General features: G+C 44.2%; 1 long non-coding RNA gene across 1 annotated transcript in view; it reads right to left on the minus strand.

Annotated features, from left to right (window-relative positions):
- The window catches only part of LOC122552113, a 74,222-nt gene extending 61,604 nt beyond the window's left edge, over positions 1-12,618 (minus strand). Inside the window, exons 1-2 of the long non-coding RNA XR_006312298.1 lie at positions 12,491-12,618; positions 12,090-12,205 (exon numbers count right to left, since the gene is read on the minus strand). This is a non-coding gene — a long non-coding RNA (uncharacterized LOC122552113). The remainder of the gene's footprint in view (positions 1-12,089; positions 12,206-12,490) is intronic.
- Positions 12,619-13,091: the final 473 nt, after the last annotated feature.

A 13,091-nucleotide genomic window follows, 5' to 3' on the forward strand; every position in this document is an offset into this window, starting at 1 on the left:
CTCTGCGTATTTCCTTCTTAGTAATCCTCTGTTGCTCTTTAAAAGCTTCCCAGTCCTCAGTTTTCCCACTTATCTTTGCTATGTTATACTTTTTCTCTTTTAACTTAATATGTTTCTTAACTTCCCTCATCAGCCACGGCCACCCATGCCTCTCCTAGGATCTTTCTTCCTTTTAGGAATGAACTGATCCTGCAACTTCTGAATTATACACAGAAATATCTGCCATTGTTCCTCCACTGTCATCCCTGCTAAAATATTGTACCATTGAACTTTGGCCAGTTCCTCCCTCATAGCTCCATATTTCCCTTTATTCAAAAGAAATATTGTCACTTCCGATTGTACCCTCTCCCTTTCAACTTGCAGATTGAAGCTTATTGTATTATTGTCACTACTTCCCAATGGCTTCTTCACTTCGAGGTCCCTGACCAATTCTGGTTCGTTACACAATACCAGATCCAGAATTGCCTTCTCCCTGGTCGGCTCCAGCACCAGCTGTTCTAAAGAATCCATCTCTGAGGCACTCCGCAAAGTCTCTTTCTTGATGTCCAATACCATCCTGATTCTCCCAGTCTACCTGCATGTTGAAATCCCCCATAACAACTGTAGTAACATCTCTGCGACAGGCCAATTTCAGCTCCTGATTTAACTTACATCCGACTGTTAGAGGCCTGTAGTTAACTCCCAAGAGGGTCTTTTTCCCCTTAGTATTACTCAGCTCTATCCACACTGACTCTACATCCCCTGATTCTAGGTCCCCCCGCGCAAGGGACTGAATATCAACCCTTACCAACAGGGCCACCCCACCCCCTCTGCCCGTCAGTCTGTCCTTACGATAGCACGGGTAGCCTTGAATATTCATTTCCCAGGCCCTGTCCACTTGAAGCCACGTCTCAGTTATCCCCACAATATCGTATCTGCCAATTTCCAAGAGAGCCTCAAGCTCATCCATCTTATTTCTAAGGCTTTGTGCATTCATGTATAGTATTTTTAATTTGTTACTGCCCTCACCCTTCCCATCAACTCCTATTTCACTCAACCTTACAGCATGATCCCTTTCTGAGTTTTCTGCTTCATTGATACAGTTGTCTTTCTTGACTTCCCTTGTTATAACTTTCCCTCCAATTTCCTTCCCAAACATCCAGTTTGTCCCCTCCCCCCCGCTACTTAGTTTAAACGTAGCTGTGTTGCAGTAGCAAACCTGCCTGCCAGAACGCTGGTCCCTAACCTATTAAGGTGCAGACCGTCTGTCTTGTAGAATTTATGCTTACCACAAAACATACCTCAGTGATCCAAGAATTAAAATCCTTGCTTTCTGCGCCAGTTCCCCAGCCACACGTTCAAGTCTATTATCTCCCTGTTTCTGGCCTCACTAGCCCAAGGAACTGGAAGCAAACCGAAGATAACCACCTTGGATGGCCTGCTTTTCAGCCTTGATCTATATTTGGATTCCATCAAAGAAATCTTTGCAAGTCGCCTTCCACTAATCGGTGAGAAAGAGAGAGAGAGAGAGAGGATGGGAGATTCAGGAATTGGTACAAACACACATTAGAGATAACTCGCAGCAGAACACGATGGGAGGTGCAGAGAATTTCTGTTCATGTGACATGATGTAGGATTGAGCTTCCTGAAAGGACACAGGCAGAGGATTCGACGGGAACTTCTAACATAGGAAATGCAGGGATAATTTTGGAGGAGGAGTGGGTGGGGGAGATGGTAATGGTTAAAAGAGAAGAGATGGTGTGGGTGTCCATTACTCCCGGTCAGCCCCAGAACAGCATCGATGGGCTGAATGAATGGTGAAAACTTAGCCTTCTATTTCATGAGTTCAGTCATGTTTAATGCCATGCAGTGACCGTCTCCAATAAGCGACAATCTACTCACTGCCTTCTGACGTTCAATGGTGTTACCATGACTGAATTCCCCCACTATCAACATTCTGGGGGTTACCACTGAGAGAGAACCCTTGACATTGCCCCTTGACATTCGACAGTGTTATCAACACTGACTCCCCCTCTATCAATATCCTGGTAGTTACCATTGACAGAGAACATATCCATCACTCTCTTAACTCTCAATGTGTTACCTTCATTGAATTCCCCATGATCAATATCCTGTGGGTTACCATTAACAGAGAATTTCAGCATTGCCCCTTGACATGGCACACACACACCCACACATAGGCACATATACTTACAGAAACACACACACCCAAACATACACTCAAAAATGTACCAGCACTCACAAACACAGGCACACATACACTACAGAGACAGCAACACAATCAGGTAGACACATACAAATAGACAGGTAGACACATACACAGAGACACACAGTGACAAACACACAGACACACATGCACACATGCACAGACACACTCACATACACACAGACACACACAGCCTCTCACACACAGACATACAGACTCACACACACAGACACGTATATCCACAGAGACACATGCATGCGTGCACATAAACACACACAGACACACACATACACAGACACGTGCGTATACACACAGACACACGTGTGAACACACATACACTCACACAGACACACATGCACGTACACATACACACACAGACAGATACATACACACACACACACGTTAGTGGGAGTTGAGAGACAGTCAAGAGGTGATCAATGCAATGAATCTTATTTGGATCATTCGGGAAGCAGTGAGTCGAAAGTGAAGGAACTGGGAATGTCAGCAATCAGACTGGGATTGGAATATTGCAGGGAAGGTGTGACAGGGTCAAGCATACATCCTGGAGAGGGACACATCATCGTTTATTTGAAGGTATTTGACACAGTATTTCTCCAAATGGGGCAGATTCCAGAGCTCACTAGCTCAGTGTTCAGGCAGGTGCATTGTGTGCAGGCACCTCCAATATCCTCACAATTATGTGAGGGCATATGTTGTGGCAAATATCCTTAACCAAAATATGTCATGTGCATCATCCTGCCACACCTTCCCTGTGGTATTTCAGTCCCCACCTGCTGTCGTTCGCTGACATTCCCGGTTCCTGCACTCCCGAACCACTGCTTCCTGAATGATCCAAATAAAATTCACTGTTGGTCTCTCATTTTCCACTGAGGTGTGTGTATGTGTGTACGCGCACGTGCATGTGAACGCGCGTCTGTGTTTCTGTGTGTATGTGTCAATGTGCGTAGGGGTGTTGTCTGTGTGTGTGTCTGCCTGTGTGTGTGTCTGTGCGTCTGCAACTCTGTGTGTGTGTGTGTGTGTGTGTGTGTGCGGGGAAGAGTTATCTGTGCATGCGTATGTCTGTGTGTGTCTATCTAGGTGTATGTATCTCTGTGTATGTGTGTGTCTGTGTCTATATGTGTGTGGAGGGGGTTTTTCTGTGCGGATGTATGTCTGTGTGCGTGTGTGTATCTGCGCGTGCATGTGTCTGTATTTGAGTTTGTGTCTATATGAGTCTAATGTGTTTGTTTAAGTATGTTTGTGTGTGTGTAAGGACGTATATCTGTGTGATGGTAACGGCATTGAACATCACGGAGTCGATAGTTAGATAGTCTCTAACCGGAGATGGTTATTGCTTTTGATCTTTGCGGCCCCAATGCTCCTTGCCAGTTTTCAGTACAACTTCTCATAGAGAGTCATTGTTAAATATTTGCCTCTGAAGTGAAAGTACCCAGTCGCCATCCGGTTTGACATCCTTCAGCGAGGTTACAGAAGTTGAGCTGGTGCTAAATATGAGCCAAGAGCACACTCCCTGTTTATGGGGACAATGTATAAACTGTCAGTTATTGAGCGCCCTCTGTCATGCGTTTAGTCCATTACATATTGTGAGACATGGTGTGGCTGTATGTGAAGGGAGGGCAGACAGGTAAACAACACACTCTCACACAAACACAGAACACTCTCTCACACAGACACAGAACACACTCTCACACAAGCACGCAACACACTCTCACACAAGCACGCAACACACTCTCACACAGACACACAACACACTCTCACAAAGACACAGAACACACTCTCACACAGACACACAACACACTCTCACAAAGACACAGAACACACTCTCACACAGACACACAACACACTCTCACAAAGACACAGAACACACTCTCACACAGACACACAACACACTCTCACAAAGACACAGAACACAGCGAAAGCACTAGAGGGACACGGAGAAGGAGAGGAAGACACATCTGAAGAAACCGAGGGAGACAGTGGGATAGGAAAAGAGAGGTACGGTCTGATAGATTGGGAGGGAGAGGTGAGGGAGGGAATTGAGAAAGGGGAAGAGAGGGAATAGTCAGTAAGAGAGAGAGAGATGCAGTATTGAAAGTGAGGAAAATGAAGTGAGCAAGATGGAGAGAGATAGAAGTGTCAGAAAGGACAGAGAACAGGAAGTGGGATTTGACCTGGTATCTCACCAAGTCACTGGACATGGCAAAATTATAAACAGAATGGATGAAGTGCTCAGGGCAACCAACTTGTACACAATAAGGTACCCCATACATCAGTATTGGAATTTGTGACAAACTGCTCACTTTGCTGGTCGCTGGATAGCTATTGGTCTCAGGGCGGCAGAGAAAATTCTATGACTACAATACTAGGGGAGAGCAATGGGTAAAAGAGATGAGATTGCGCGGAGCATCTGTAACTCCTTGTCACACTCAGCATGGCCATGTTGTATCGAATGAGTGATATCCCACAGTTTGACCTACACTGCTCTCCCTCAGGGACAAATCACCTTTGGGTGTAGATGGATGGGAAGGGAATAGGAATTTTAATCAGTCACTAAGTTAGCTTGGAAATATCTGCTGCGCATTATATTCCATCTGCTAATTCCTTCCTCACTCAGTGAAGTTGTCCATATCTGTTTACAGTCTCTTTGGTCGTCCCCACCCACTGTAGGTCTTTTCAGTGAACCTGGAAACATTACATTTGTTCCCTTCAGCTAATCATTGCTATCAATTGTAAACAGCTGTGTCTTTACCTTTCAGACTGCCCCATTTGGTGCTAGCTCACCAAGCTGGAAATGACCCTGTTTACTGTCCACCAGCTAGTCCTCTACATCCAGGGCACAGCAAACACCGTTACATTCATGGTACAGTTTCTCTTAACATTGCAATGGTGTCACATGCTCTCAGAAAACAACAAACAGAGATGAGGGAGGGATACAGAGAAGTGAGAGGCAAAGAGAAAGAGAGACACAGAGAGAGAGAGAAATAGGGAGACGGAAGAGGAGAAAGATGTCTATGAGGGAGAGGAAGCTGTGAGGATTCACAGGGCTGACTACATCCCTAAATGATGAAACAAAATTCAGAGACAGATCTATAGTCATATGACAGTGTGGAGATAGCATTTCAAACCCATGGCCAACGGAACAATAATGGGGACAATGTAGAGGTGGGTTCTTACTCTATACCTGACACCATTCTGTCCCTGTCCTTGGAGTGTTTGATGAGGATGGAGTGGAGGGAGATTTACTCTTATCAATCCCAGGATTGTTCCTACCCTGGATGTATACAGATGGCATTACATGTGGCATTACAGAGGCAGCATTTCTCTTTGTATCGCCTCTGCTGTCACTGCCCTGTCAATTTTGGTGGGAGATGGATAAAATGGAGATGTCTGAGTTCTTGAAGTGTGAAGCAAGCTCTATTTACCAATCCCTAGATGTTGGACTAACATGGGATATTCACACACCTGGGTGAGGTTCCGTTATTCTGTACAGAAACCACCCCAAACCCCTCGATTAGATTCCAGTCTGCAAATCACTCCCGAGTATCTATTATTCTATTTCTGAATCATCCTGAACTCCTCGATTATATTCCAGTTTGTAACTCCCTCATTGGGATCTGTTATGCTACACACAAACTACCCCAAACACCTCAATTAGATTCCAGTCTGTAATCATTCCTAGGTATCTGTTGTTCTTTATATAAACCATCCTGAACCCCTCGATGAGATTCTGTAACTCACTCCTGGGTATGTGTTATTGAGCAAATAAATCACTCCGAACACTTTGATCAGATTCTAGTCGGTAACTCACTGCTGAGTATCCTAAGCATACATACCCCAAGCCTCTGCATTAGATTCCTGTCTGTAACTCACTCCCCAGTATCTGTTATTCTATACACAAACTATCCCAAACACCTCAATTAATTTCTAGTCTGTAACTCACTTCCCAGCACCTGTTTTCCTATATATAAACCTCCCCAAAACCCTCGATTAGATTCCAATCTGTAATTCATGTAACCCATGTAATGTGTTGTTCTGTATATTAACCAGCCCGAATCCCTTCATTAGATTCCTGTCTGTAACTGACTCCTGTGTATCTGTTATTCTGTATAAAAACCACGTGAAGCCCTTCGTTTGGATCCCATTCTGTAATTCACTTACTGATACCTGTTACTTCGTATATAAACTTCTCAAACCCCTCAATTAGATTTCAGATTGAAACTCACTACTCGTTGCATATTATGCAATACATAAACTGGTCTAGACCATGGATGAAATTTCAGTTTCTAAATCAGTAAAAGTACACTGCTTGAATATTAGATTTGGGAGCTGCAGTTCAATTTGTGCTATATTCTGTTTCTCCAAAATAATTAGTTTTATGGAGTGCAGCGGTTCAATAAAGCAGCTCAAAGCCTAATAGGAATGGGGAATACATACCATCCCATGAATGAGTGAAAAATGAAATCAAAGTCTGAATTGAACTGATGTCTGTTGGGAATCCAAATATGATTTTGTCGCCCTCTGTCCCTTGGTCAGTGTGTATCTGCATGTCTCTCTCTCCTCCATTAACACAGTCATCCATTAAACATTTTGAGTAGGTTCATGGTGTCCATATCCCTGTACAATCATGGCAAAATTCCTTACTTCCCTTGTCGCATCCCCTGGAATAATTGGCAGTCCATCAGCTGTCCTCCTAATATTTGGTGATGCTGTCACGAGCTTTCCCAGAGCTTTACTCTGCATCGAGGACCTTTCTCTACATGTCATATAACCATAGAACATGGAAAGTGACTTTTGGGTCCAACTAGTCTACACCGACCATATTCCCAAACGAAACTACTCCCACCTGCCAGTACTTGGCCTATATCCTTCGAACCCCTTCCATTCAAGTACTTATCTCAAATATCTTTTAAATGTTGGAACTGCACTTGCATCCATCACTTCCTCTGGAAGTGCACTCCATATGCTAATTACTCTGGGTGGCACAGTGGTTAGCATTGCTGCCTTACAGTGCTAGAGATCCGGGTTCAATTCCCACCTCAAGCAACTCTTTGTGTGGAGTTTGGCCATTTGCCCTGTGTCTGCGTGAGTTTCCTCCCGCAATCCAGTAATGTGCTGGTTTAGTGAACTGGCCATGCTGAATTACCACTGGTGTAGGGAAATGGGTCTGGGTGGGTTGCACTTTGGACGGGTTGGTGTGGACTTGTTGTGTAAAGGAAGTTGTACCTCGTGTCCTGTTTAAATCTTTTCCCTCTCACCCTACAAATATGTCCCTTTTTAACTACCCTGACTCAGGGGGAAGACCTTGGTTATTCACATTATCCATGTCCCTCATGATTTTATAAATCTCCATAAAGTTATCCTACAACCTCCTACAGTCCAGAGAAAGACTTCCCAGCCTATTCAGCCTATCTTTATAACTCAAATCCTCCAGTTCCGCAAACATCCTGGTCAATCTTTTCTGATCCCTCTCCAGTTTAATAATATCATTCTTACAGGAGGGTGACCAGAACTACACACAATACTCCAGACGGGGCCTCACTAACATCCTGTACAGTCTCAACGTGACGCCCGAGCTCATATAATCAATGGGGATACAGTAAAACGGGCTTCACTCTGTGCCTAATCCTATGCTGTTACAATCCTGGAAGCGTTTGATAGGGGACCGTGTACCTATTCTTCTTGCAAATGTGAATCCCATTTCATCACATTGTATTCTATCTGTCAACGTTTTAAATATAATCCACACAATAGAGAGAGCAAAGTGGAAGATATAATGGGATGTAGCAAACTCTGCCACGTGAAGGTACTGAGTGTAACAAAATGCTACAATATCCAGTCAGAAAATTGCCCTCTCTCAGGGACAAAACCTGACTGGATCTGGCAGTATGGACTGGATAGAAATTTCAATATGTCACGGAGTCAGTTTGGAAATCTCTGCTGCAAACAGCCATTGCTTCACATTCTATTCCATGTGCCAGTTACATAGCCACTCAGTGAAGGTCTTCAAATTAGTTTACAGTCTCTTTGGTCGTCCCCACAACTTTCTCTCCCACCAACATGGGTCTTGTCAGTGAAACTGGAGGTTTTACATAAAAACATAGAAATTTAGAGCCAGAGTAAACTAATTCATCCCACTCACCTGCCCACCCACTCAGTGTGAGCAAGGTTGAACATTGAGCTGAAATCCCTAGTCCCACCATCCCCGTCCTGTCTCTAGTTCCTGAAAGACACCGTTACAAAATCAGATGATGTGTGGGTGCGATAGAGAGAGAGAGATGGTGAGATTGTGCATGAGACAGAGAGAGGGAGAGATTGTAGAGAGAGAGAGAGGGAGATGCTGATGTTTTATGAGAGAGGGAGAGAGATTGTATGTGAGGGAGTTTCACCTCCCCCCGACACTGAGAGGCTCCTGTATCAGACACCTTATTGAAATCAGTTGCTGTGTTTGGGAGCAGGACATGGCACCATGGGATTAGGGTGACTGTTAATGTCAATGCACAGAACCAAGGATCTAGCAGAGAATCAACAGAGAATCAAAGAACTTGGTGTGAAATTTGTAAAGGAGTTCAGTTTCTGTTGAGAATGTTGAGCCAGTGATACAGTGACTGTTATACTACAGTCGAGAGTTCAGGACTGTGTCTTTGTTTGTGTACGTATGTATCTGTGTTTGGGGTGTGTGTGTGATGGAGACAGTAAGGCTGAGTGTAACTCTGCATCTTTGCTTGAATGATGCCTGACCTTTACATATTTGATTTTGACATCATCTAGAGAGCTCCCCGTGCTGTAGCTGTCCCACGAGGCATTAATGCGAATACTGTAGTGAGGACTATACTCTGTGTCTAACTCCATTATGCAAGACACATCACCTGATTTTGCAGATGATGCAAAGATTGGCAATGGAGTAAATGGGAAAGAGTAATAGATGTTGAGAGATACAAGCAGGCGTCGTTTACTATCAGTCTAAGGATAAAAGTTTTCCACAGGATTCCAGATACTTCAGCGTATCTTAAACTGGTTTACAGGGAATGGAGCTCTCAGGTGATATCCTCAGGTGATTGATGGAATGGGGAGCTCTCAGGTAATATCCTCAGGTGATTGATGGAATGGGGAAGTTCATTTCAGAGATAGAGCTAGCGCCTCTCCCCTTCGCCCAAGTGAGACATCTTGCCTGTAAGGGGGGGGGGGCTGGGTGACCGTTACCGATTTTATTTTATACAACCCCCCAACCCCCACTTAGCTCCAAAGGTTTTTATTTACACTGGAGGATATTGTGTGATGGCGGGGAGCTGCTGCTGGCGAAGGAAGAGGGGTGGCTGACCACCGTGACGGCAAGGACCACACCGTTTTATTTTGCCGCCGGGACATGCTCCAAATGCACGAGGATGCCCGGGGACTGAGGAAAGAAAGAAAAATTCGAGACTGGAAGAGTTGGTAGGGTTTGGGATTCTGTTCCTCAAACGGCGGCCCGTACCAATTGAATTGTTAACTTTGTATCTGGCATAGGCTTTTTTTTATTAATCAAGGGGTTTCGGAGTAATGGGGTCAAGTCGGACAAATGGAGTGAGGCCACAGATCAGCCGTGATCTCATTGAGGGGGTGGAACAGGCTGAAGGGGCTGAATGGCCTCTTGCTGTTCCTGTGAAACGTGTTACAAATTTACCAGACCTCTTCAGTAAAAACTGTCGGTGATGAGTTAATAAGGATGGATAATGTGTACCAAGGCAGGGCTCACTCTGTTGGAACCACTGGGATGGGGCTGTGTATTTCTCAGTTTGCAATTACTGCTGATTGAGTCGGGTATATGGCACTGTATTCACACGTTGAGAAGCTCATGGTAGCAGCTTCTCATGACATGACTTCTTTAAAAATTTAGCCAGGGAATTGGAGACTGATTACAGCAGAAAAAGAAGCTATATACTGTTTCATATTTGTGTCAGTAAAGCTCAATGAACACTTTGCCAAAATGGTCTCCCAACTGAATATTTCTCCAGACAAGCATATGCAGCACTATTCCTATCATCTATTTGATCTACATCCCATATTCTCCCTCTGTCGATCAATATTGTACCTTCAAAGAAAATCTGTCAAGTTGATCAGACACAACCTTCACTTAGAAATCCGCGTTGACTCTCCTGGATTAATCAGTCACCTTTGAAATGATCATTTAAAATGTCCCGTGGAAATGTAATAGCAGTCGGTCCTCACCCGTATTATTTCTCCATCACACCATCCAACACAAGGGGTACAATTATCGTCTACTGTCACTGAATCCCTGATCCAGGGCCAAAGTTAAAAATCGCACAACACCAGAGCATTTGTGTTTCCAAATACCAGACTAATGCCATTTACAATTTCACTAATGACACCACTATAGTCAGTTGAATCGCAGATGGCAATGAAACAGACTACAGACGGGAAGTAGAAGACCTGGAAAAATGGTGCACAGCTCTCAATGCCAGCAAAACCTAAGAACTCATTATTGGTTTTCTGTGAGATGTTGCTCATGCTTCCCTACACATTAACAGCACAGAGGTGGAACGTGTGGAGAGTGTCAAGTTCCTGGGAGTGGTCATCAACACAAAGCTTTCTTGCAGTGTTCATGTGGAGGCACCGGTTACAAAGGACCAACAACGTCTCTTCTTCCTCAGGCAGCTGAGAAAGTTTGGCATGATGGTGAATATCCTTGCTAACTTTTATAGGTGTGCCATCAAGAGCATTCTGTCTGGATGTATCACTACCTGGTATGGCAACTGTACCACTGAAGATCGGAGACGGTTACAGAGAGTGGTGAACTCAGCCTGGGCAATCGAAAAAGCTTGCTTCCCATCTGTAGAATCCATCTACCAAGCCCGCTGTCAAGGATAGGCCGCCAGCATTCTCAATGATTCATCCTACCCTGGCAATGTTTTTCTACAGCCTCTACCATCAGGGAGAAGGTACAGAAGCCTGAACGCACACACCAGCCGGTTTCAAAATAGTTTCTACTCTACTGTTGTTAGAATACTGAATGGACTCACAAACTCTTAGCATTCACCTGTACCTGTGCTTTGGTTTTTTTTATCGCTGTTTACTATTATTTATTTATCTATCCTATTTACCTATGTAATCTGACTGTATTGCTCGCAAGACAGAGCCTCGGTACACGTGACAACACATACAATTCAAATTCAATTCAATAGTCCAACAGATTTATTTGGAGGTACAAGCTTTCAGATCCTTCCTCAGGTGGCAGTAGCAGCGCTCCAAAAGCTTGTACCTCCAAATACACCTGTTGGTCTATACCCTGGTGTTGTGAGATTTTTAACTGTGTCCACTCCAGTCCAACACTGGCACCTTCACATCATGATCCATTGTTCCGCAGATTAGTGACAACCACTGTCCTCAATTGGGAACTGCAACCAACCCTAAGAAATCCTCACAGACATACATTCTGAGGGAGAGTCACTCGACTCCGGGTGTTAACTCCGATTACTCTCAACAGATGCTGTCAGACCTGCTCAGCTTTTACAGCAATTTCTGATTTTGTTTCTGATTTACAGCATTCGCAATTCTTTCGGTTTGTATTCTGCAGAAATGTTCGGAGTCTGTCAGTGTTACTGAAGCACATCATATGAATAAACAGATTCTGCCCGTATTCTCCACACGCAGATTGGTAGACCTGTCGATTGAGAAATAAAACAAACGATTTTATGTGGTAAAGAGCATTGCTCGCAATTTGTAGACATGTCAAGTTATTCGAAATTGAGCAGTATTTCACCACATAAAAACGAGAGCGAGTTTGAAAGGGATGAAATATAGCAAAGTTAGGTCAGAATGGGAAGCCAAGAGCTCTTGAGCATTTGGAGACTCGGTTTATACTTACTTTTTATAGAGCTGAGATGTTAATCCTCCTCCTCATATCTACAGAAGCTGCCGGACTTGCTGAGCATTTGCAGCAGCTGCTGTGATTATTGGAGATTCCTAGTGTGATCAGGATCTCTGCGCAGGAATCAATGTTCAAATACAAAATGGTCAGTAACGGAGGGGAAGATTTCAGGTATTCAGAAAATCTGAGGATTACTTAATCGGTTTCACACGGGAATTTTCAGATCAGCATCATTGTGGAAGTTAAGGAACAATTTGAATGATTTTTTTGTAGAATGAGCCCTCTTGAGATCAGCCTCATATCCTCTTGATTTTATTTCTGGTGATCGATTTAAAATTGAAAGCTTACAATGGTCAGGAATCAGACCGGACCAAGTATTGGAAGGCAGCTATACTCACCGCTATACCACAATCGCTCAGCAAAACACCCTGTGCAATCCCCAACGAATCTAACTAGGTCAATTCCATGACACATTCAAAGGACCTGAAAGAGAAACAACAACTGTTGCCAAGGTAGAGCAGGACAAAAACATCAGCATCAGAACTCTTCAGTTAGAGTCATAGAGTCATAGAGATGTATAGCATGGAAACAGACCCTTCGGTCCAACACGTCCATGCCGACCAGATATCCCTACCCAATCTAGTCCTATCTGCCAGCACCCGGCCCATATCCCTCCAAACTCTTCCTTTTCATATACCCATCTAAATACCTCTTAAATGTTGCAATTGTACCAGCCTCCACCACTTCCTCTGGCAGCTCATTCCATGCACGTAACACCCTCTGTGTGAAAAAGTTGCCCCTTAGGTCTCTTTTATATCTTTCCCCTCTCACCCTAAACCTATGCCCTCTAGTTCTGCACTCTTTGACCCCAGGGAAAAGACTTTGTCTATTTATCCTATCCATGCCCCTCATAATTTTGTAAACCTCTATAAGGTCACCTCTCAGCCTCCAATGCTCCAGGGAAAACAGCACCAGCCTGTTCAGCTCTCCCTGTAGCTC

Source organism: Chiloscyllium plagiosum, chromosome 8 (assembly GCF_004010195.1).
Source record: "Chiloscyllium plagiosum isolate BGI_BamShark_2017 chromosome 8, ASM401019v2, whole genome shotgun sequence".
NCBI lineage: Eukaryota > Metazoa > Chordata > Chondrichthyes > Orectolobiformes > Hemiscylliidae > Chiloscyllium > Chiloscyllium plagiosum.